The 23,883-nt window shown below is 46.9% G+C and overlaps 1 long non-coding RNA gene across 1 annotated transcript in view; it reads right to left on the bottom strand.

The window, feature by feature from the left end:
• The window catches only part of LOC144164664 (uncharacterized), a 62,741-nt gene that overhangs the window by 21,612 nt on the left and 17,246 nt on the right, over positions 1–23,883 (bottom strand). Inside the window, exon 2 of the long non-coding RNA XR_013321218.1 lies at positions 6,220–6,351. This is a non-coding gene — a long non-coding RNA (uncharacterized LOC144164664). The remainder of the gene's footprint in view (positions 1–6,219; positions 6,352–23,883) is intronic.

Below are 23,883 nucleotides of genomic sequence, written 5' to 3'. Positions count from 1 at the left end.
TTCCGAGTCCCCGGCTCTTTTTTTTTCTGCGAATGATTGTTTCCTGCTATTATAAGCGAACATGGACGTTGTCCAGCTGGATGAGTTCGAGTAAGTCTATATATGGAATAGGGCCCGCATTCTCCATGGATGAACCATAATATATATTTGCATAGCTGTGTTACCTGTGTTAATTCTTACTACTGTAGCTTGTGTTCTGTAGGGGATCAAGGGGAGTTGATTGCTGCTTGTGCATTTGTTTTGGTTCGTCCTACATTTGGTAATAGTAATTTAAAGCGTTGTGCACTGCACAGGCGCAAATACATTGCCCTCGTACCAGATGTACGTTCTGCCTTTATTTTTTGTGCAGATGGCGAGAACAACAGGCAAAAATCAGTCTGAATCCGTCCCCGCTCGTAGCAGTTTCGCTTACTGCACACACGACAACCATGCTTTGTCGCAGCAGTGTCTACATTGTTATAAAGCACCGGAAAATAACAGAAAACAAGCGTGGAACGTCGGCGAAGTCCCGAGTCTTGACAAGATGTTCTGTTCTTCCCGCCGCAGTATCACCCTCACTCCCAGCGGGTCAATCTATAAGACTAACGTTGCGGAAAAAATTCCCTCACAGACAAGCAAAACGGAAATGCCGCGCAGTCAGCCCACCCCTTTAATAGCATGTGCCTTTTTAATGCATCTTTCTGATGAGGCAACTTATCATTTCAAGGGTTAGAAATAATACACTAACGGGAATCAATCACGTCTATGTCCCATTTCTTGTAAGCCTCAATGTTTCTGCAGTCCATAAAATCCAAATGTTCAAAGTGCGAACACGTGAACAAAGTTCGATAAGCGCTTTCAATCTTTCGTTCGCGTCTTGAACCACTGCGAAAGCTGTAGTTATCGTCAGCACGGAGCGGCACTGCGCGATTTACTCGTCGCATCAGATACGCCTTCCATTTCTGCTGTGTTTTTGTGGCTTTGTTTTAAGTTGCTATCGAAAAGCGTCCATTGCTGCAACTGAAGGAAAACCGGCCAACTGCCACTACATAGGCTTAGTGACGTGATTACCGCCGTCGAAGAGCGTCAAGACCGGGAAACAAAAAAAATCTTTTCAGGGAGTTTACAAGCTATCTGATGCACATAGAGCAGTAATTTTTAGCTGAGGAATTTTGCGACCCTTTAGTCTAAGTACTGGGTGTGTTGGGTGACTACGTTCTGCAAGCAAATTACAGGCACTGCCGCACAACTTGCCATACATTCTTAATGAATATAAACATGCCACAAATTACAACCTCAAACAGTTCGAAATTTTTCTTGTAACACCCGCCTTGCCAATTTATTTGGCTAACGATCCTCTAATTTGTTGCACATTGCGTTCTAAGTGGTGTTTAAGCGTTAATTTTGTTTTCTGCCAATCGCTCAGATTTTGCGTAATTCTGTTTGCGGAATTTGAGATGAAACGACTCTTGTGCTGGTATTTGCTGGCACTACTATTTACGTAGAACTTGGTATTCATATGTATTTTGCGGCTAGTTGTGTAATTAGAAATTTTCGGCTTCTTTTTGTGTTGTGTGATTTCGTTAGTGCATTGTGAACATTTTGTCACGTAGTCGTTGCCCTGTTAACGGTTCACAGGCCTCATCAAGCTGTGTTCGCAGCTTTTACCATAGAAATCCCGCCAGGATTTCTGTATTTTTTCTGGCTAACAACACGAATTAAATCCAAATTGAATTGAATCTTTATAGGCAAAATACCGAAATATTGTCCTCCGCACAAATCTGTAAAGGGACATTGCTCGATCGCGTTGCTACTCCCGTAAATTTATTTTTATCGGTACATACACAGACATCTAAAATTTTTATACAATTCATCCCGTTTATTTCCCACCGGCTGACACTTTCCAATAACTTGTATCCCCGCATCGCCGATCGGTTTTAACATACCTGCGATATTTCCAACGGTATAGGTCACGTACGTTTGATGCCTTCTTCCCCGTTCGGGTTCTACAGAGCGCAAAGTAACTGTACTTCTATCAGAAGCTTTTTCAGCCACTGATGCCTTATGTAAGTGATTTATAGCTGCTAGTCATCGCTCTGCTGAATTGGTTTTGCGACTCGTGAGTATGTCCGTATAAGCCCTTATCCAGTTTCCCCTAGAGCACATTTCTTTGTTCGACACAATTGTGGCCCTTTCACGGGCGTACTCGGCCGCTCGGCTCTGAATGCTATTATAAGAAAGGGGGCAGATTAGTACACTAATGACTGCGGCTATCCTCAAAGCACCTTGTTCGCATTTAAATCAGTGATGAGGGAGAAGCGAATTCCGACACAAGAACTTTGCATGATTGACTGTTTGGCAAACACGTCATACATCCCGCTGTCTCTAAAATTAAACGAAGACGACGCTGTTCTTAGTAAACAAATAAAGCGAAAAAAGCAACACGGTGAATGGATAGTGTAACGACAGAATTTAATCATTCGAGTGAATGGGGTAACTACGCCAGCAGCGGCAGCATTACTGCGATATCTAGGCTAAGCTACTTCTGTAAATGGTATCCAGTTCCGCCTGTTCCATCGTCCGCCCTCGAAGCATATGTTTCCACGTACCCCGCGAGGTGACAGAAACTGCTTAGAGTACTACAACATTGTTTTACCTAGTATATTCGCTAATAAAGATTTCTCGTGTGTCTGTACTAAATTAAGCACCGTTTCATGGCTCCTGTTTTATTTTGATTTTTTTGGTATGTTCTAAAACCGTCTCAACTGCCTGCTACACTTTTAGATGCAAAGCATCTTTTGAGCTAGCTTTGTCCTTCCGTTGTCCGGCGTCCACCTCTACGGCGTCCGGCGTCCACATCTCTACGCCAGCTGTAATAACGACGCTCTCCTCCTCGCCGCTCGGCTCGTCTCGTGCCGGCTCAGGAAGACACCGGCGACACTGTCCCTCCAGGAGCCATCTCATTAAGGTCCCTAAAATTACTAAGGTAGCGCCAACTGCTCCCTCCTTCTCTGCTGCCCTCCTCTTTTTTCTCTCCCCTCACCCGCGGCGCCGCGGTCCCTTTAACTCCGCGGCGTGGCCGCCATTTTTGTTGGCTTCCTCAGAGCAGACGCCCTCGCAACGCTTCGGGTCGCTCGCTGCAGTTTTTCGTGCAGTTTGTTCTTGTTTTCGCGCCGCAATCGCTCTTTGGTAGCATTAATAGTATTTCTAGAGCCCCGTTTTACCAACACGAATTAAGTGAGGCTGTTTTGTTGTATATTTTTGTCTAGAAGGGGATATTTGCGGGGTGGATGCCGCGGGCGCATACGGACAGCGCGGTGTTTGTTTACGTCTGCGGCATGCTCAGGATAGTTCGTGAACGCGAAAGGATCGAACGTGGACGTTTCAAACTGCTCTGTTACATAGTATTTCTAGAGCCCCGTATTACCAACACGCCCTAAGTGTGGCTGTTTTGTTGGATATTTTGGTGTAGAAGGGGATATTTGCGGGATGGATGCCGCTGGCGCATACGGACACCGTGGTGTTTGTTTAAGTGTGCGGCAGGCTCAGGACAGTTCGTGAACGCGAAAAGATCGAACGTGGACGTTTCAAATTGCTCTGTTACAGTAATGCCGTTCTTGCATTTGCGTGATTAAGTTGTGGTCGTGCAAGCGCTGTAAAAAGGACCTTGCGCATGGTTCGCGGTGACCTTGGTTCGCGGCAGTTCGAGCGCTGCGCTGGCTTTTTTGCGTTCGCGTTTTTTGCGTTAGTTGTAGATCATTAGGCAGCGCTCAGTATGCGTCCCGCATTAGCTACTGACATTCATGCCACCTTTATTCCGTGCACTTTCCGGTGCTTTGACGCTGTTGCAAAATATATGTCACCTTCACGTTATTTTAGGGTGCTGTCAGGGTCAAAGTTCTCGCTTCTCCTCGTTGGCCTTACCCATGACGGCTGTACTTTTGGCAGTGCGTCCGTGGCATAGCAATGTTCGTGCTATTGGCGTTCACAATTACTTCGAGTAAGGCCCTGTCGGGCATATCTGGAAAAGGCTGGCACAAAGAACGCGCAGTTAAAGAATGCGCTAAGCTTACAAGTAGCTTTAGTGCCCAGTTCTATAATAACTACCGTATTCCAAGGCCAGAAGCGCGCTAACAAGCACAATTGTGAATGCTTTTTATGCTGTACAGCTAACATTGATTCATGTGTGGGCTTTGATAAATTGCAGCTTGCTACCGCCGAGCTGGACGTGACTGCACTGACCTTATTCGAGCAGCCGAAGGAACAACAACTCGGCATCGCGAAGCTACATAAAGTGACGCCGACGCAACACTTGTTTGAAATGAGCAGCTGACTCTTCGGTTGTTATCGGTTGCTATACGCTGGCGGCTTCGATAAGGCCTGCTCCGAGGCCGCTGAGCCTAAAATGGCGAATTTAAATGGACGGTGGCGGCGAAGAGAAGAAAAAACAAACGCGGGGACGAGGTACTACGTCACTGGCCGTTGGCCAATGGCGCGCGGCGTTCGCCGGCGAAAAAGAAAATGGCAAAAAACGAAGGAGGAAAGGAGCGAGGGCGAAAGGCGGCGAGATCTAAAGATGGCGCTACCTTAGTAATTTCAGGGACCTTATTCTCAGGGTCGGGTGGGGCTATGTCCCTCCTTTGTTGTTGCGCCGTCCACACCTAGCGTCACTAAATAAGCTACGCTTAAGAGTACCGCCACTTCGTGCGCCTGGAGGCGTCTGGGGGCCATTTTGTTTCTGGCTTGCAGTGTTGCCATCTCTCCAAACGAATCCGCCGCTGATTGTGACGAGCAGAGTGCGACCGGCCGCTCTAGCGCCCTCGCAGCCGAGAGGGAGAGAGGAGAGGCGCCCAAAAACAAAACGGCTGCGCCCATATTGTAACGTGGCGGCAGATGACACGAACGATGAGGTGATGAAGCGATGTATTTACACGGCTATTTACAGGCAGCCATTCCGAGTCCCGGCTTGCTGCGTCCCGCACCCGTCTTCTTCTTTGTCATCATTAGTGGTGGGCCTTGCTTGTGCGGGTATTGTCCTGTCCCGTGACATCACCTCCCGCGTCGATGAGGACCGTCCCGGTCGACGACAAGGCTAATTGGCGATTGAATGCGGATGAGATGAAAAATGCAGTGACGAATCACTTGCCGCCACGTATGAGGATGACGACGTTGATAATGCCTGGCCCAGCAACAGCAACGGCGTCTGCCGTGACGAACCACCGAAGGTCATCGAGCCACGTCGGACGGAAGGGCGGGGGAACACATCGTCGGCGTGTCTGGGTCGGCTCGTCTCAACTGGTCTTCGTTCGGGTCTTGCGGGCTGGGGACACGGGGCGGGGGACATCGTCTGGTTCTGGTCTCGACTGGGCTGGGGCGGCCCGGCGCGGCTTCGGTGTCCTTGGCGGCTGCGTCCACTACGATGCGATGCGATGCTGGGGCCAGGATGGGGATGACGAACCCGCACACTCCACCAAATGTAACGTGGCGGCAGATGACACGAACGATGAGGTGATGAAGCGATGTATTTACACGGCTATTTACAGGCAGCCATTCCGAGTCCCGGCTTGCTGCGTCCCGCACCCGTCTTCTTCTTTGTCATCATTAGTGGTGGGCCTTGCTTGTGCGGGTATTGTCCTGTCCCGTGACAATATGTAAACAAACATCACGTGGTGCCGACCGACCAATGGAAATCCCGGCGGCACATAACAATGAGAGAAAAGAGTGCCGATACTCTAAAAGCCTTTATTTAGTGACGCGATCCACACCCCCACTGCGCATGCGCGTCTCTCCTCCATTCTCCTCTCCTCCAGCTGTATAAAAGCAGGTGCGCATGCTGCGCGGCGTTCAGTCTGCTCCGAGACACTGCCTGCGCCGGTTCTGCTTTGGTGTGGAACCTACACGGAACCCCCATGCTTTGCATCACCACATATTTCCATTCGGGGAGATGGTGTAATTTTTTTTTTCAACTAAAATTTTGTTGTGACACGAGGTTCCCAGTACAGTTCTCAACCTTGGGAGCTCTTTCGTTTCTGTACCGGTTTATGTTATCCGAAAGTGAAATAAACTTGAACTTGGGCTTCTGTTCTCTTAAAGCACGTTTGAGACAGTGTTTTCTACAACTATAAAGCTTTATAACACGAAAAGGGGCGAACCGATTTTGAAACTGTTGGCAAATGTATTCCATTAGACCCACATGGCTCTTTCAAATATTTAGTTTGGTGAAACCACTGAAAAACTTACGGCTCTTATGTCCTTTTCAGCGTAAACAGCATGTATCGGTACGAAGAGATATATCGTGAAAAAAGGGCAACTCCTCCAGAGAAACTTCATATTTCTGCGGTCAAAATTATTCTGGACGTCCATGTACTTCCTCTGTGAGTCGATTAAAAATAAGTGAGATAATACAATAAAGTTATTACTACACCTATAGCCATGCCATTTATGCTTTATTACACACGGGGTGGCAAAAAAAAGAAAAATGATATTCACTGCAAAAAAAAAAACACGCCTGCGTGGAAAAATACCACCACACAAAAATTTAAGCTCCAAATAATATATAAGAATAAAGAATCAAGAAACGAAAAATCATACTCGGGTTCAAGAAAAAATAACAATGTGTTAACAGAAATTATACGATGAAAAAAAGGTGATTTTCAGTTCAGTTTACAACTTTCACTATTAGTTCATGACATTAGACAGCATGAATAAATAGACGCATTACATGGAAACGCGTCACATTAAAAGGATGGTCGCCACTAGGAAGTACGGCAGCTAATGAACAAAAGTAATAGTCGTGGAGCGCTCGGTGTTCATATAGTTCCCGAAAAAGTCACAGCCTTCGAGCTTGCGCACAAGTCGAGCTGACTGACGTGCACGAGTTTCCAATGGTTTGAGCCTGTAGTGAGAGAAAAAGTCCGAAAAACTTAAACGAACTGCGTGGTTTTGCGTGAGTTTGATATTGTTAATTAGGCAAAATTGAAAAGTGTCACTAATCGCTGATGCAAATTTCATTTCGGCCATATGAGTGCGATGAAAGTGATTTTACGTACGCGGACCGGGCATGTTCAAGTTGTGTTTTAAAAAGCCCAGTGAACGGTAAGGCGACGCCAGTACGACGTTAATCTGACTACATGACAAGTCCAAACTGCGGTAAACTCCGAGGTACTTGCAAGTAGTAGTAAGTTCAGTCACGCTAGTACCTGAAGAGTACGAGGTTCAACTGCGAAATACGCGATTGGTGAGGGAGATAAGCTTGGTGTTGTATCATGAAGCGACATTACCTAGCAAGATCTCCAAGAGACTATTTTGTGATAGATGACGCGATTGTCGGCGATGAGCCTGATTTAGGATGAAACAGCAGTTTGCTAATCATTTTTCAAAGTTAAAAAACGTAAAGGGCCCGGTACGCGGCCCTGGGGAACGCCTAAATACTCTTCACCGAAAAATTTTCTGTTATTGACTAATGTGAAGTCAAGACTTCTTTAACGGAAATAATTAGTCCATGCGAGTACAATAGAGTGGATACTCAGCTGTGCCAAATTTATTAGCAGCCGGTGAAAATGAACCCGGGCGAGGGGATAAGACAAATAAATAAAAATGTGTCGGTATTGGTACCAGTGTTCACGGAAGAATGCAAGCTCAAATGAATCCCGCAAGCTCAGTGTCGCATAGGTAGGCCTTCCGGACACCATAATGGTAACTGAAAGCGATGTTATACTGTTCTAAGTGGGTTATTACTTTCGAGTGGTCGACATGTTGCATAAGTTTGCAAATGGTGGTTGTTAACGGTATCGGTGAAAAACTACGTGAGGGTTACCTATCGCCAGATTTAAAACTAGATATTATTTTAGCTATTTCCCTGTCATCAAGGAATAAAAACGATGAAAAGCACTGCAAGAAAATACAGAATAAGATGCTGTGAGTGTCCTCAAAAACACTTTTTTAGCATCGTGTTATTGAACTGGAGGTAATGAGATGCTCAATATTTTTACGTGTGCTGAGCGAAGAAAATATACCGGCCTCGATAACAACTATTTCGGGCATTGAGATAACGGAAAGAAAGTCACCAGTAGGTGAATAAGGATAACTCCTAAAGAAAAAGTATTATTCAGAAGGTGTGCTCATTCAACCTTTAATTGCGTCGCAGGAGGCATTTGAAAGGACGATTTCGAGGTGATTATAAGGGTATACTGTGCGCAAGAATTTTATTGGATGTTCGTGTTGTGTCGTGGGCGACGGCGAGCGGCCTCGGCAGCGACGGAGCGAGGGACGGCCGCCGGGCCCACCCACAAGCCCAAGAAGAAAGAGTGCGGCCTGCTCGTACCAAGACCAGAACCCAAAGAGAGCGTTTATTGTTCAACAAGACGGCACCGAGACGCATACGCACGTGACCCGTCACGTGCGTCCACAGCAACGACATCTAGTTACAATTCATACAACCAAGCGCACACAGTGAGCGGGCGCTCCACTAGAGGGCGCCACTACACCACATCATCTCCCCGTGCAAAAAGAAGTTCACACACTCTGCGAAATACATACAGCATCTTAAATGCACTACACCACATCATCTCCCCGTGCAAAAAGAAGTTCGCACACTCTGCGAAATACATACAGCATCTTAAATGCACACTCCACATCATTCTCCCGTGCTTTGAAGAATGTCTGCATCTTCCTTTCACTTGACTCACACAACAGGCTATCAGTCGCTCACGACAGTTCTATAAGTCCCCCAAAAACAAAAACCCGTCCAAAACACTTTCAATGATGATATACGATTCAACACAGACATGACACGTCCAACATGACGCAAAGCATGAACCGTACGTATACCCCCTACCGCACATAGTCGCGAAGCCACTGAGGCTGCTTAGTCTTACGGCGTGGACGCGTAAACGATGAACTTGAATTATCTGACGACCCAGACGCCCCCTCATTTTCCCTTGTGTTGTCTACATGGCTATTTGAATCTGTTTGTTCACTATTTTCTTCCTGACATTCTACCGTTTCCTGAGGAACAACGGATCCAGACCTTGCACTGGAAGGAAGCTCTGACAGATCAGAGTCTGTCTGGACACTGGGGTTTGCCCCATCTGTCAACGGTAGACTAGGGGACAGACTGTCACAAATGTCTAAGTTAGACGAAGAGTATAAAAACTCTTTATGCCTCGAAGAGAGTTCAACATTTTCAAAGGAATACGGTGCCGAGCCAATCTCAATTCCTTTCGGAACGACTGTGAGTTTCGAAGCGTTCCAGATCTTTCCATCACTGAGCTTAAAGGTGAAAGGTGCAACCTGAGCTTGCACTGTCAACGGCTTACTATACTTCAGAAATCCTTGCTTACGGAATTTTACCTTCACGACATCTCCCACCTTTATGCGGGTCTGCTGCGCACCTTTCCTTCTGTCAAAGTACTGTTTAGCTTTATGCTGCTTCGTGAAGACTTGATTCCGAACATGAGGCAGGAAATTGTCCGATCCTGCTGCCTTTTTACGTATCCTGAAGTTGCTAATATCCACTTTGGAACGAGGCTGACGTCCATGCAGCAAAAAAGCTGGAGAAAGACCTGTCACTGAATGTGGTGTGACCCTATACGACCCAAGAAATTGTGTAATGCTTTTCGAAGCATCCTTGCCTTCAAGTCTGGCTACCTGTAAATGTTCTTTGAGAACTCTGTTAAACCGTTCAATCTGGCCGTTAGCCTGAGGGTAATAATTCGACGAGAACACGTGGCGGATACCTTTCTCCTTTAGATACTCTTACATTTGTTTGGAGACAAACTGGGGTCCATTATCCGTCACTAAAACCTCAGGGAGCCCTTCCCGACTGAAAGACCAGTCCAACAACTTAATGACATCCTCAGTTGAAATGGAATTTCTGCCCAGAACCTCGGGCCACTTAGAGTAGTAATCGACTAGTGTAACAAGAAATCGGGGGTACGACACATCTAACGGACCGACGATGTCCATTCCCAACTTTTGCCAAGGCCCTTCGGGCCATTCCACTGGCAGCAACGGAGCTACATGAGGCTTAGCAGACTTGTCTGCCAGCTGACAAACATGACAATGCTTTACATGTTCTTCAACATTGCGATCCATTTGAGGCCACCAGTAACGTTCCCGGAAAAGTTGCTTCGTTCGTACTATTCCTTGATGATTTTCATGTGCTAACTGGAGGAAGGTAGGTACAAGTACACAAGGGATAACTACACGGTCATCACGCATGAGTAATCCGTCCACAACAGAAAGTTCATCCCTTACATGAAAGTAAGCAGTTAAATCACAGTGTACCTTTTTCTTATCGGGCCAACCCTTGGACACATACTCTGCTACCTTCTGCAACGTCACATCTGCCTTCGTTTCCAGCTGCACGGTTTCTTTATCGACTACTGATGTTACTAGTGACACTATCTCTTCCTCCTTAACAAATTCTTGACCGGTCTGAATGGGTAATCTCAATAGAGCGTCAGCCACCAGATTTTCTGACCCTTTGCAATACTCGATGTCAAAATTGTAGTACAGCAGACGAGCTGACCACCGTGAAATCCTTAAAGGTCTCCGACCTGAGTCTCCTGCGGCTAACAAAGCCACTACAGCCTGATGGTCAGTTCTAAGTGTGAACCGTCTGCCCCAAAGAAAAATGTGCCACTTTTCACACGCGAACAAACAAGCCAGCGCTTCGCGCTCTCCCACAGAGTATTTTCTCTCAGTCTCGGACAAAGTTCTAGAAGCAAAGGCTACTGTTTCAAGCCTACAACCATACCGCTGCTGTAGTACCGCGCCAATTCCCACATCAGATGCGTCGGTAGTAACTACTACAGGCAAGTCAGGATTAAAGACCTTCACAACCGGAGAACATGTGAGGCACGCTTTCAACTGATCGAAACTGCGCTGAGCATCATCAGACCAACAAAACGTCTGACCCTTCCTGAGCATGAGGCGAAGTGGTTCAACTATCTCTGCATAGTTCTTTATGAACTTAGCATAGTATCCTGCAAGACCTAAAAATGATTGCAGTGACTTTATGTCCGTAGGAGCGGGAGCATGAACTATAGCTTTTACTTTGCTCTCCAAAGGTGAGATGCCCTCAGCCAAAATCTTGTGACCCAAAAAATCACGTTCCTTGACCGAAAAAAGACATTTGTCGTTCAACTTCATGCCACTGTTTGCTATACATGTTAAGACTTCAACCAGGCTCGCGTCATGCTCAGCTTGAGTCTTTCCCCACACAAGAATATCATCAAGATAGCAAACAACATTTTTGCAATTTTTTACGATCTGAGACATCATTTTTCGAAAAACCGCAGGCGCCGACGCCAGACCAAAACACACCCGCTTAAACCTGAATAAACCTTCATGAGTCACGAAAGTAGTTAAGTCCCTACTGCCCTCTTCCAGCAACAACTGATGATAAGCCGACGCCAAGTCAAGCTTAGAAAAACAAACAGCACCATGAAACATCTGCAACAGCTCTTCAACATGCGGTAAAGGATACCCATCAATGATAATTGCCTTATTCGGTTCCCGGAGGTCCACACACAGCCGAATGTCCCCGTTCTTTTTCCGGACGACGACGAGTGGCGAAACCCACTCCGAGGCGTCGACACGCTCAATGACATCATTGTCCTCGAGGCGTCGCAGCTCGCTGGACACTGGATCACGGAGAGCAAGAGGCAATCTTCGTAGCTTAGATGCAACTGGAGTCACACCTGGCCGCCGTTGGATCTTATGCGAGACGTCCTTGACAAGACCCAACTCGCCGTTGAAGAGATGTTCGAAACCCGGGGGCACGTTCACGGGACACTGCACTGCACACACCGATGCTAGTCGACACGTAAGAGACGCACCGTCGATCTGAATGCCCAGTTGCTGGATGGCGTCGAGCCCCAAAAGAGATGTCCCTTTGTCGGTGACGTAGAATGTGACGGAGCAAGACCGTTGCAAGACTTGAACAGGAGCTTGGAATGAGCCGCGGATGCCGATACGTTGTTTGGAAAAATTCCACAAGCCTTGGACAGCGCATGCTGTTTACTGAAGTGACGCTTGAAATCTTCGACAGTCATCAACGACACGGATGCTCCGGTATCGACTAAGAGTTGCATGGTCACTCCGCTGACTTCCGCTTGGACTACTAAGTCCTTCCTCGAAGAAGTGCTGACTGTTAAGACGGAAGATCTCGAAGATGAGTTGATCTCCGTGGATGTTGGATGCTGTACAGGTTCCGGTGCCGGAGCGAAGCCCGTAGCTTCCTCCGAAGAAACTCGATGCACTGGTGCCGGCTTGCGACACATCGACGCGAAATGTCTCCACTTGTTACAAGAGTTGCAGCGCCGATTTCGGGCTGGACAATTTTGAAATGCTGAATTATGCCATTTATTTCCGCATTGTTCGCACAACTGAAGCTTGCCTGCAAACTTCTTCGCCTGGACTGTACCGCGAAACTCTACAGCTGACTGCGGATGGAAACGTCCATCTTGGGGGCCACCATCTTGTCTACCCGAACCCGGTGGAATGACGTCACGGCCTCCCCGGCTGGCCAGGCCATCTTGAATTCCTGTGCCGCCATTTTGAGCGCGCCGGCCTCCCCGGCGGCCCACGCCATCTTGAACCTCCACGCCGCCATCTTGATCGCGGCGGCTTCCCCGACTGTCATCTTCCGCGACGCCACGTTCTCCGCGCCGTCCTACAGCTTGTACTTGATGATGTTGCGAACCGAAGTCTTGATTCGCTAACGACAACGATTCAAAACTCCGACCAATCTCTTCAGCTTTCTCCAAAGACAACTTTTCACCATGCGCGAGCAGCTTTCCTCTAACTTGGGGGTTAGACGTTCCATGAATAATTTGATCTCGGACGCGCTCCGCGTACGTCAGCCCGAACTTGCAACGTACGGCTTTCTGCTTTAGAGCGGTCACGTATTCTAAAAAACTTTCCCCCCGAAATTGACGACCGCTTGTGAACTCATGTCGTTCAACAAGCGTATTTGTGGACGCAGCGAAGAGCCGGTCCAGCTGCTCCAAAAGTTGGTCGAATTTCGAAATGGCCGGAGCCGAGGATGCGGTCACACTACAGTCGGTCGCGGAGTCGGTCAGGATAGGGCTGGTTACATTAGCGTCGGTCACGTTACTGGCGGCGTCCCTCCTTGCTTCGTCCTGCTCCGCCTCAGCAAAATACCTTCGTTGCCCCTCCCTACCCAAAACGCTGACGAGCGCCGACGCGCGTCGTCCGTCATTCCAGTCGCTGCCGCCAGCCGCCTCGAGATGGGCCTGAAACAATTTTTTCCAGTTATGCCACGGAATCGGAGGCGGCCCCGGCAATTCGAGGAAAACGGGCAGGTTATCGAAGAGGCCCATGCTGCCAAGCAGGAAGGAGAGAGATGCAGGAGCAGAAGCAGAAGAACGAAGTAGGGCGAGGCCTAAACGACGGTTCGACAAGCGTCAGCACAAAGAACGCTAGGCCTCGCGACGCCAGACGCGCCGGACAGTCACACTCGAGCGAGGTCAAACGCACTCACGTTTTCATTCTGCCGGACCCGTCGACGATGTCGTCGCAGCAGAAGAAAATCATCCCATCCTCGTCGCCAAAAAGATGTTGTGTCGTGGGCGACGGCGAGCGGCCTCGGCAGCGACGGAGCGAGGGACGGCCGCCGGGCCCACCCACAAGCCCAAGAAGAAATAGTGCGGCCTGCTCGTACCAAGACCAGAACCCAAAGAGAGCGTTTATTGTTCAACAAGACGGCACCGAGACGCATACGCACGTGACCCGTCACGTGCGTCCACAGCAACGACATCTAGTTACAATTCATACAACCAAGCGCACACAGTGAGCGGGCGCTCCACTAGAGGGCGCCACTACACCACAGTTCGGTTAACATTTATGGCACATTGTGAGTGATAAAGCTACGGCGACTTGATTTAGGTGCAATTGGCCCTCACTTTCACATCATTCGTAGCGATACCGCGAAACTGAATTTTTACGGTTGTTACCTGATGTGTGATGCGGATTCTTTTTACCAATGTCTTCGAAGATGATTACTAAAGCAACGAATTGTTTTCTTGCCTAAATGTCGCTGCTGGAACAGGTACAAATTTAGTGGTGACACCTCAAAATGTACTGCTAAACCAAGTCCAATTCTCTTGTGTTTATCGGAATGACTAATCGTTGAGAAGCGCTCGTGCAAAAGTAGACAATTCGTAATTATTACGATTGGAATTGACGCTACTCTAATATCTCATTTGCTCTTTAGCAAGCGATCTTCACTCGGTTAAAATGATAGGGTTTCCGCGACAATATTGTGGTGGGAAAGACCATCAAGATATGAATGAATGAACGACTTTATTTAGAAGTAGGCCTGAGGCCCTGGGGGGTTATTGGAAGATGAGGGAAGGGGAATCGAAAGTCTTAATGATATCTTAACAGCGAAGCGGTTTTTACTGGCGGTAATTCCTGCGTTGCAAAAAACTTTCCGGGCGTATACCCACATAAGGATATTGGCCAAGATTGGCGAAAAACTCCAGCGGTCACCCTAATAGTGCAAAACGTTGCTCGGAACGTGAAAGACTCCAGTGTTCACCGTAATCGAGGCAACACTTCCTCGGAACGAGAAAGAGACGTCATCGGGTACGCTATGACGTCGTTCGTGCTCCTGATGTCGTGCGCATGCGCGTGGTACCATGGAAGACCCCTCGCGTAAGCCAAAGTCTAGAAGAGGTCACCGCGGCCGCTGCATTCTCGAGAAACCATTATGAAGAATTCGAGACAGGGCTACGCGTATACGACTCCTCCGCGAGACCACTTGCAGATCCCGCCACCACTACCTCGAGTCGATGACGAAGAGCTGGTAAAGTACTTTATTAAAGATTGTTCTCTCTCTCTCTCTCTCTCTCTATATATATATATATATATATATATATATCTCTTTATGTGTGTGTGTGTGTGTGTGTGTGTGTGTGTGTGTGTGTGTGTGTGTGTGTGTGTGTGTGTGTGTGTGTGTGTGTGTGTGTGTGTGTGTGTGTGTGTGTGTGTGTGTGTGTGTGTGTGTGTGTGTGTGTGTGTTGGCTGGGCGATCTCCCACACCAAATACGTCTTCCAGCGTTTCGATCCAAATGTGACGGGCACACCAGCGTTTGTGTCACAGTCTGGCTCCCTCATCAAAGATATGGTGAACCTACTAGACTTCGTTCCCTCTACAGCAACAACCCTCATTATTCATGCCGGAACTAACGACCTGGCTTTCTGCACTGCCAACACCGCCTTTGACAGCATTCGGAGGCTTTTCGATGTCATCTCAAAAGAGCACCGCCAAATCAAGAGAATATATGTCAGTTTGGTACTGCCAAGGGCTATCAATTGCCGTTGACAAAGCGACAACATGTCCTTTATCGGGAGGTTCAATCTTAGGGCCCACCAGTTCGACACCCTTCTACGGGATTACTGTCGCCACTCATGGCTTGTGTACTTCTTAGACCACGTTTTCTACTATTTGCCCGCCAACCATGTCTTGGCTGCTGACGGCGTTCATCTTAGCTTCGAAGTAACAGCAATCTTCGCAAGTCACCTCCAGCAGCTCCTCATCACGAGACGCAGCGACACCACCACCTCCTGGCGCACCTGTACACCCAATGCCCACCACGCTCCTTTGAAAGAAAGGTCTGTCCACGATGACAGCTCCGCCACCGACCTGCTCCCTTCACGCAAGGACTCAACCGCCTGGCCCGCATTGAACGGTCCCTCTTCGCAAAGGATTTCGGGTCCTTGTGACCATGATAACCAGTTTAAGACAAGCAGATAACGTGCTCTCGAATGCTTCTTTTGGTCTTGTGCGTATTGTCATCGTCCATTATGAATCTTTACTTAAATCCACTCGTAACCAAGAAAGACAACTAATCTCGCATCATAAACTCTCGACCCACGAATCTGTGCAACTGGCTGAATACCAGCGAAAAAAATCAGCCGAAATATCTGGGATAAAAAGCCAGAAACTTTTGAGAGACAAGGTGACTGTACCTTATGCTCCTCCCGAGATAACTGCCGCTGAGATTAGCCCACGCACTAGCAGTACCACATCGGCAGATGACCCAGTGACATCCAGTAACATAGTTAACTCGTCCTCTTACGAGCTTTCACGGGACGAAGTTTCACAGTTGTCTCGAGGACTTAATTTTTGCCCAGCTACAGGCAGTTACAGTGAATTCGAGCTCATGAAGGACTTGGATAATTTTTCTTGAAACTTAAGATTGCGGAAATACTTTTGGGACAAAAATTCTGCTGATCGTACTGCTCCCATCCTTCCATCCCACAAACATTGGATCCTGCCTACGGAAAGAGATAAATGCTTGGACATATATCGCCGCCGTTTAACGGGATGTATTAGAAATTTACAAAAAACAAGCTCCGTTTAAAAGAAACCCTTAATCAAACGAAATGGCTGCAATGCAGCACCTTAAATCCCGCGATGACACTGCAGATAAAGGCGGAGCACTCGTAATACTTAACGAATTAGATTTTGTCCGCGAAGCTACCAGGCAGCTTGAAGACACCATGTTCTAGCAACGACTCGATGGAGACCCCACCGCAAACTTTAAATCGCTCATTACAAATTCCTTAACCAACCTAAATGAAGAACAAAAAAATTCCTGCTTCCGCTCTGAATTCTCTGGTTCCACTGAGCTCCGTCGCTAGTCAATTTTACCTTTTTCCAAAAATTCATAAAGCGGGAATCCCCGGACGCCCAATAGTTTCTGGCATAGGCACAGTTATAGAATTACTCTCCTTATTTGTAGATTCAGTAATAAACCCGATTCCGCCTTCTTTTTCATCCTATATTAAGGACACTAACCATTTCTTGCCAGACATTGTCGATCTGTTTGTGCCTCCTGGTTCACTGTTGGTTGCTTTAGATGTGGCATCCGTGTACACCAACATCCCGCATGTGGATGGAATACAGGCAGCACTTCACTCCTACAACGAGTCCGCTTGCGACAAAATAATTGACAGCTCCACCTTGGTAACCCTCTTAAAATTGGTACTGGAATTTAATAATTTTGAATTCAATGGGGTTCATTACATTCAAGTTAATGGCACATCGATGGGCACGCCCATCGGCCCTACTTATGCAAATATTTTCATGGGCCTACTCGAAAACAAATTTCTGTCAAGTCACGCGCTGAAGTCACTCTACTACAAGCGAGAGAGAGAGAGAAAGACTTTATTTATGGCCAGCAGGGAGTGGGAGGTCGGGATGCGCAGAGCCTCGACATCCCACCCACGTTCACGACGTCTTCGGGACTAGGCCCCGCCGGCGTCGGCGTGAGCGGTGCGCGAAAGGTACTCGGGAGTTCGTCCCTTTCCCCCCCGTCTGCGACTCGCTCCGCTTCTGCCTGGCGAGAGCAGCCTCGAGCTGCTGGACGGCTAGAGTTTGTGCGGCCAGGTCCGTCGAATATACGGCACTCGTTATGGTGTCCGGCAGCCGGCCGTAGAGGTCGGCAGCTTACACGGGGTGCACTGCACAGTCCCACAGGATGTGGGCCAGAGTTGCGCGATGTTGCCCGCACACGCTACACACGTCACTGGCGTACACGTCCGGGCACACGTGACGCGCGAGCGCCGGCGTGATCACTGACAAGCGATTCATCGATGATATCTTTAGGATTTGGCAGCACGGGGAAGCTCACCTTTTATCCTTCATCCATGATTTTAACAACGCGCATCCATCTATTTCTTTTTCCCACGCATACTAAGAACAAACTATTAACTTTCTAGACGTAACATTGACTATGTGTGATGGCCAGCTCCTACAACAGTTTATAGAAAGCCTCTCTACCCCCAGCAATACCTTCATTTCAACGTCTATCATGTCAAGCACTGTAAGACTAGCACACCATACAGTCAAACCCTTCGTTTTAAAAGAATATGCTCCCAACAATCTGATTTTATTTCCAACTGCGCCCATCTTCGAAACGCTTTAGTCAGGCAAAATACCCATCCCAGATAATTGATGACGCCATCAAGCGTGCTGACAGCCACGACCGCGAAGCACTTTTAGGCACCAAGAAGAAACAGTCCCTTTCATCGCATACTAACCTTGTTCTAACATATTCCGCACCTGCACAAAGTGTAAACGCCGTTTTAAGAAAACACCATTAGATACTTTTACAGAGCGAACGGCTGAAATCAATTTTCAGAGAACCACCCTGTGTCACATACAGAAGATCCCAGAATTTGCGGGACTTTCTTACATCTTCAAAGGGCAAATCTACATTGACTACAGGCTGCCGCCCTTGCAACAAACCGCGCTGCAAAGTTTGCCACCATATTACTACCTCATCAACCGCGAATAGCACTGCTTCTGATTTTAGCTTAAAAATAAATGGTAAGTCACTGGCTTATTAACAACATTGCAGCAACGTTATGACATACTGCTAAGCATTGTCATGTTAACAAGAACTACAACGGGAAAAAAACAGGTACAGCCTACAAGTCATCAATAGTAACTCTTCAATTTTCGACCCTCCGCTTTAATAGTTTCGAAATGGACTGTTAAAGGAGCTATGAAGAGAAAATGCAAGTTGGTTTTATTCGAAAGATTTCGTGTTTTATAGTGCCCCCAGCGCTTGTCAGGATACAAACGATGCTTTATTCACTGAGAAATTAAACAATTTAAGTTAAAATTTTGATTTTCCCGCTAAATCGTTTGTCTTCGGGGTCTGCAATGACATCACAGGAACCGACCGCTCTGCAGCCTAGAGTACCTTCATTCACGCATCCGCCGTACAGGGTAGACACGTATACGCTGGCGCCGCCATTTTGGGTTGCTGGCTGGCCGCCGAAGCAAGTCATTGTGTCAAAAACGCGCTAAAATTATCACCGCAACGCGGTTTACTGAAGAAGTTTGAATCATATTGTCTGTTTCGCGTTGCTAGGTTTCGTGGGAAACGAAAAGAATAACGCGTTGAGCCCGTTGGCCCAATTGCGGCGTCACGGGACCGTTAAAAGGTTGTCTCCAACCTGTACGGCGGTCTTGGTTTGTTACCCCGTTTCTTTACGTTACCCGAACCTAGATGGCGCCACCATACCGTGGCAAGCGTTTGGTTTGTTTTCGCCCGAATTTAAACCTGGCTTGTTTTTGTTCTGGGAGAAAATATTCGTTCCCTGAAACAGTGCTCGCTCGACAAATGGGGTCACGTAAGACACCGTTGCTTGCGTCAATCGGCCAGTGTCGTCTGAGACAACGCCAAGCCCCGTAGTGCTGTGCAGCTAAACCAAGCATGCTGTGCGCAGTACGAACAGCAGAACGCATCAGTACTTCTATCTTTACATGTGCTTTCGTAACTTCCACTGTTTTTCCCATCATTCTTATTGCTTTGTAAAGAATGTGCCCTAAATTTAAGCGCAAATCGCTCGTTCGTCTAGTTTGTAAGCTCTACCTAATTTGCGTCTGCTTCTGCCAGCCTCCGCCAATCGCAGAGCTTAGCTCATGTGACATCATAGGTTCTGTTGCGGGAAATGAGCTGGTGGGTCGCATGACCATTCCCGTTTTTCCTAATTATGTAGCTTATTTGAGCGAAGTTTACGTTAAAAGTGGTGTCAGTATGATTCTAACGAGACAATCTTTTGAATGAACCAAACTTAAGTTTTCTCTTCATGGCTCCTTCAAGAATGGCCGCCCTTCTGCCTCAGTGAAACACTGTGATTCTGTTCGCGATAAAGCATTCGCTCTTGTTACCCATGTCAAGAGAACATGTTCGGTTTCTCTCTGGAGTAACAAGCTTAACAATAAATGGTAACTATACTTGCGATACGAGTAACGTAGTTTATCTAATTATCTAAAATTTATGTAATATTTGTAAAATGCAGTACAATGGGGACACCCAAACATCCTTCAGACTTCGCTTTAACAATCACAAGGCTCACATTTCTGCACTACCTCACCTTCCATTATCAAAGTATGCCAATATCGATGGTCACACTTTTGACAATATCAAAGTCACGATCCTCGAGTCTGGCTATCGAACGCACATTGACAGGAAAGTTCGTGAGACATTTTTAATCTTCAAATTTAACACAATCGCACGCGGTTTGAAAGAAAGTGCCGGAAAACTGAGTTGCTTGCAGTGTGATGTCAATCGTTTTTACTCTCTCTCTCTCTCTCTCTCTCTCTCTCTCTCTCTCTCTCTCTCTCTCTCTCTCTCTCTCTCTCTCTCTCTCTCTCTCTCTCTCTCTTTTATTTTTTTATTTATTTTTTTATTTTGTGCGTGTGCTGACATTTGTGACGCTCCGTATCACACGTGTCGAACATATGATTACACTGCTTCTGGTTAGATATCTGTAAAACGGGGCCCCGACAGTGCATTGCACATTGATTATGTTCCTTGCTGATTTCCTTGTTCTTGTTTTTGTTTTTCTTGTTATTTATGCTGTCACGTGGTTTGTGTTATCGCAACGAACGCCTTTATATACTGTACAACTTGGTACTGTTATTCTGAAGAAGGCCGGTCCCCTGTCGAAACGTTAAAACCAATCCTCTCTGGACCTGTTTCATTTTCCTCAATATACTTACCGGTGTTCCAGAAATTGGTTCCCGCTATTACACACACACACACACACACACACATATCTATATATATATATATATATATATATATATATATATATATATATATATATATATATATATATATATATATATATATATATATATATATATATACACAGGGTGTCCCAGCTATCATGCACCAAGAATTAGAAAAAGAGTAAAGGCGTAACTCGAAAGAAACCAGGTGCATAATGTTTGCCGTACTGTGAAAAAGCGGACAGTCTTTTTTCTTTAATGAGACTTAATTAACTAATTGTAATTAATTATCTAACTCGAGAAATACTGTCCTAATCACTGAAGTGTCAATGAGGCACTTGTAGGTAACCACAAGGGGCATCTAACTGTGGTATTTTCAGCGATGAACTAATTCAGTACACATTTATTCTGATTGATAAAGGAAACCCGCGAAATATGAAAAATACCACGTGACGGCGCCTCCGCGCGCACCGTAAAGCAACGCCCTCAAAAAGGCTGCCTCTGAGTTAGCCAGAATGAAATAGACAAAAGAAAAACAGAAGAAATCGCGACCGAGTTTGTTCCTTATCTGCACACACGTCCCGCGAATCTTGCTGCTGCTGCTCCTTCCATGCATGCTATTATCAAGGTGATGCGCTGTCTCTTAGGGCGGGTAACACGCGAAGCAGTTGCTTTCAATCAGCTTTGTTTGGGGACGCTGCTTTACAATGCGCGCGTAAGCGTCGTCACGTGGTATTTTTCATATTTCGCGGGTTTCCTTTATCAGTCAAAATAAGCGAGTACGCAATTAGTTCGTCGCTGAAAATAGCGCAGTTAGATGCCCCTCGTTGTTACCTACAAGTGCCTCATTGACACGTTAGTGATTAGGACAGTATTTCTCGAGTTAGATAAATAATTACAATTAATAAATGAAGTCTCATTAACGAAAAAATTACTCTGCGCTTCTTCACAGTACTGCAAACATTATGCACTATGTTTTCTTCGAGTTACGCAATTTCCCTTTTTTTAAATCTTGGTGCATGATAGCTGGGACAGCCTGTATATATGTGTGTGTGTGTGTGTGTGTAGCCGACTTGGCAGTAATGAAATACCAGTAATTATATTACTTTTGAGTGTTTCTAATTTAGTAATGTAACAAAGTACTTCAGGCCAGTTATTTCATAGAAATTACTCATTACTTTTCAAATTACTTTTGACTCCAATATAACCTGTCTGTTTTTCTTAAAAAGTTGACCAAGTAGAGTTCCAATTCGCAGAGAGTCTCTGGGCAATGGAACTGTACTATTGCGAAGGAAACAAAGGTTTGTATGAGAGATCTGCCTGCTTTCTCGTGCCTTTTCGTTCCCTTTTCACGCGTTCCGGGGATGCCCAGGCGATAGTCAGTCGACCCGGGTTAAACACAAACGTGCAGATTGTGTTCAAGGCTTGGTTACACTGGTCACTGGTGTAAGCCCGTTGCTAAGAAGGGGAGTTTCTTTTCGTGTCCGGCGGGGATTAGCACGGAAGCGCGCGAACCATCGCACTGGTGACTGGAACATCGCATAAGGGGCGAATACAAGTTTCTTGCAGCGCACCGAAGTATCTGGGCTGTTTTCGACGTTATTTGACACCAGGATGTATGGATGCGGGAACGCGGCCGAGATGTAGAAATGCTGACGCCGTGGTGCCGTCAGCGCGTGACTCGCGGGTGATTGAAGGAGGGGGGAGGGGCTCTTGTTTGGTCATCCCTTCTACATGTGTGTAAAGTTGAAAGAATTTAACCAGTTCCGTCGTGTATTTTACGCGTCGTGACCCAACAGTATCTTTATAAGTGTTCCATGTGGTGCCGCCAAAAATGCCTTCATTGTACAAGTTGTTTTTTTTTTCGCGATTAAGGCATTTCAAATGGACAACTGCACCGCTTTTTCGCACGTGTCTCTCTTCTCCTCCTCTCCAGATGAGTACGGGAGCGAGTGTGCAACCTGACCTCTTCTTGCCCCTTTAATTGGATCACCCGAAATGGGGGGCGGGGCAATACCACAAGCGATAGGTATAAAGAGCCGTGTCGAGCTTGCGCGTCATCACAGTCGAGACGACTTCATGTGTAAACGAGCTTCCATTGCCCGACTTAAGGCCCTGTTTTGAGTTTAAAGCAAAGGCAGGTGGAAACATCACCGTAACTTGCAAGCTATGTCCACCTGGCCCGAAGACACTATGCAGCAACGTAAAAGCCTCGTCCAACCTGCGGAAGCACTTAGAAGTTCAATGTTTATATTTAGTTTGTATTTACTGATGTTTCGGGAGAATGTTTTCTGTCATATATTTGTTTTTGTGTTTTCCCGATATATCATAAAATAGCGAAATTTGCACCCATTGCTGTCATGTCATTTGTCATTTGTCATGCTGTCATTTGCCCTATTCTTTCTGCGCAAAATTTTGCCTCCGAGCTACTCTTCTGTGCCTTCACACTTTCATTTCATTTCATTTATTTACTCTCAGGGCCGCAAGGCGTTACAGAAAGGAGTAACATTTTTTACAGTAATAAAAAGTAATACAGCATATATTGTTGGTACAAAAACCTACACTCGCCAAAGTGCTAAAAACAATAGGTAAAAAACAAATGACGTTTCGGGGCCCGTACGGGTCCCTTGTTCACATATGAAGCGAAAAATGGCTCGGCCGTAATTATACATGCTTAGAACGGTGCAAAGCGCATGCGTATGTTGTAGGCATAGGCCCACGTGTCCGATTAAGAGCGTGCGGGGTCGATTGGATGTGGAATGATTCTCGGAGTAGGCGGGTTGATAGTATTTTCTCGGTGGCAATGATGCTGGCCGAATCCCAAGCGATGACGTGGTCGGTTACGTTTTGGTGTTCTGCCAAGGCGTTTAGCTGGGTGCGGCCGTTAGCAACGTCGTTTTTGTGCTCCTTTAGTCGCCTCTTGAAGTTCCCAGTTTCACCAATGTAGGCTGCGTCGCAAGTCTGGCAAGGAATCTTATAGATCACCCCGGGGTACCTTTCGCGTTCTAGCGCATCTTTGGCATCTACGAGTTGCTGTCGGAGCTTACTTGTGGGCACGTGGCAAACCTGGACGCCGTAGTTATCGAATATTTGTGAAAGCATTTCGCTTACACCAACAGCGTAAGGAATGGCGGCGCGCTTTCGCTCCTTCCTCGGTGATGTGGGTGGGTTTGCCGATCTGCGTTGCTGAGCGTTTAGTATATGGCTGGGGTATCCGTTGCTAGCGAGGTCCTCTCTTATCTTCTTTTCTTCCGCCCTCCGCGCCATGGTAGAAGAGCACAGGCGTTGCGCGCGTGTGAAGAGTGCCAAGGCCACAGAGCGCTTGTGTCCGACCGGGT

Source organism: Haemaphysalis longicornis, unplaced genomic scaffold, assembly GCF_048455015.1.
Source record: "Haemaphysalis longicornis isolate Haplotype H1 unplaced genomic scaffold, Haemaphysalis longicornis Haplotype H1 scaffold_132, whole genome shotgun sequence".
Lineage (NCBI taxonomy): Eukaryota > Metazoa > Arthropoda > Arachnida > Ixodida > Ixodidae > Haemaphysalis > Haemaphysalis longicornis.
This window is presented reverse-complemented; position numbering and strand designations above follow the sequence as displayed.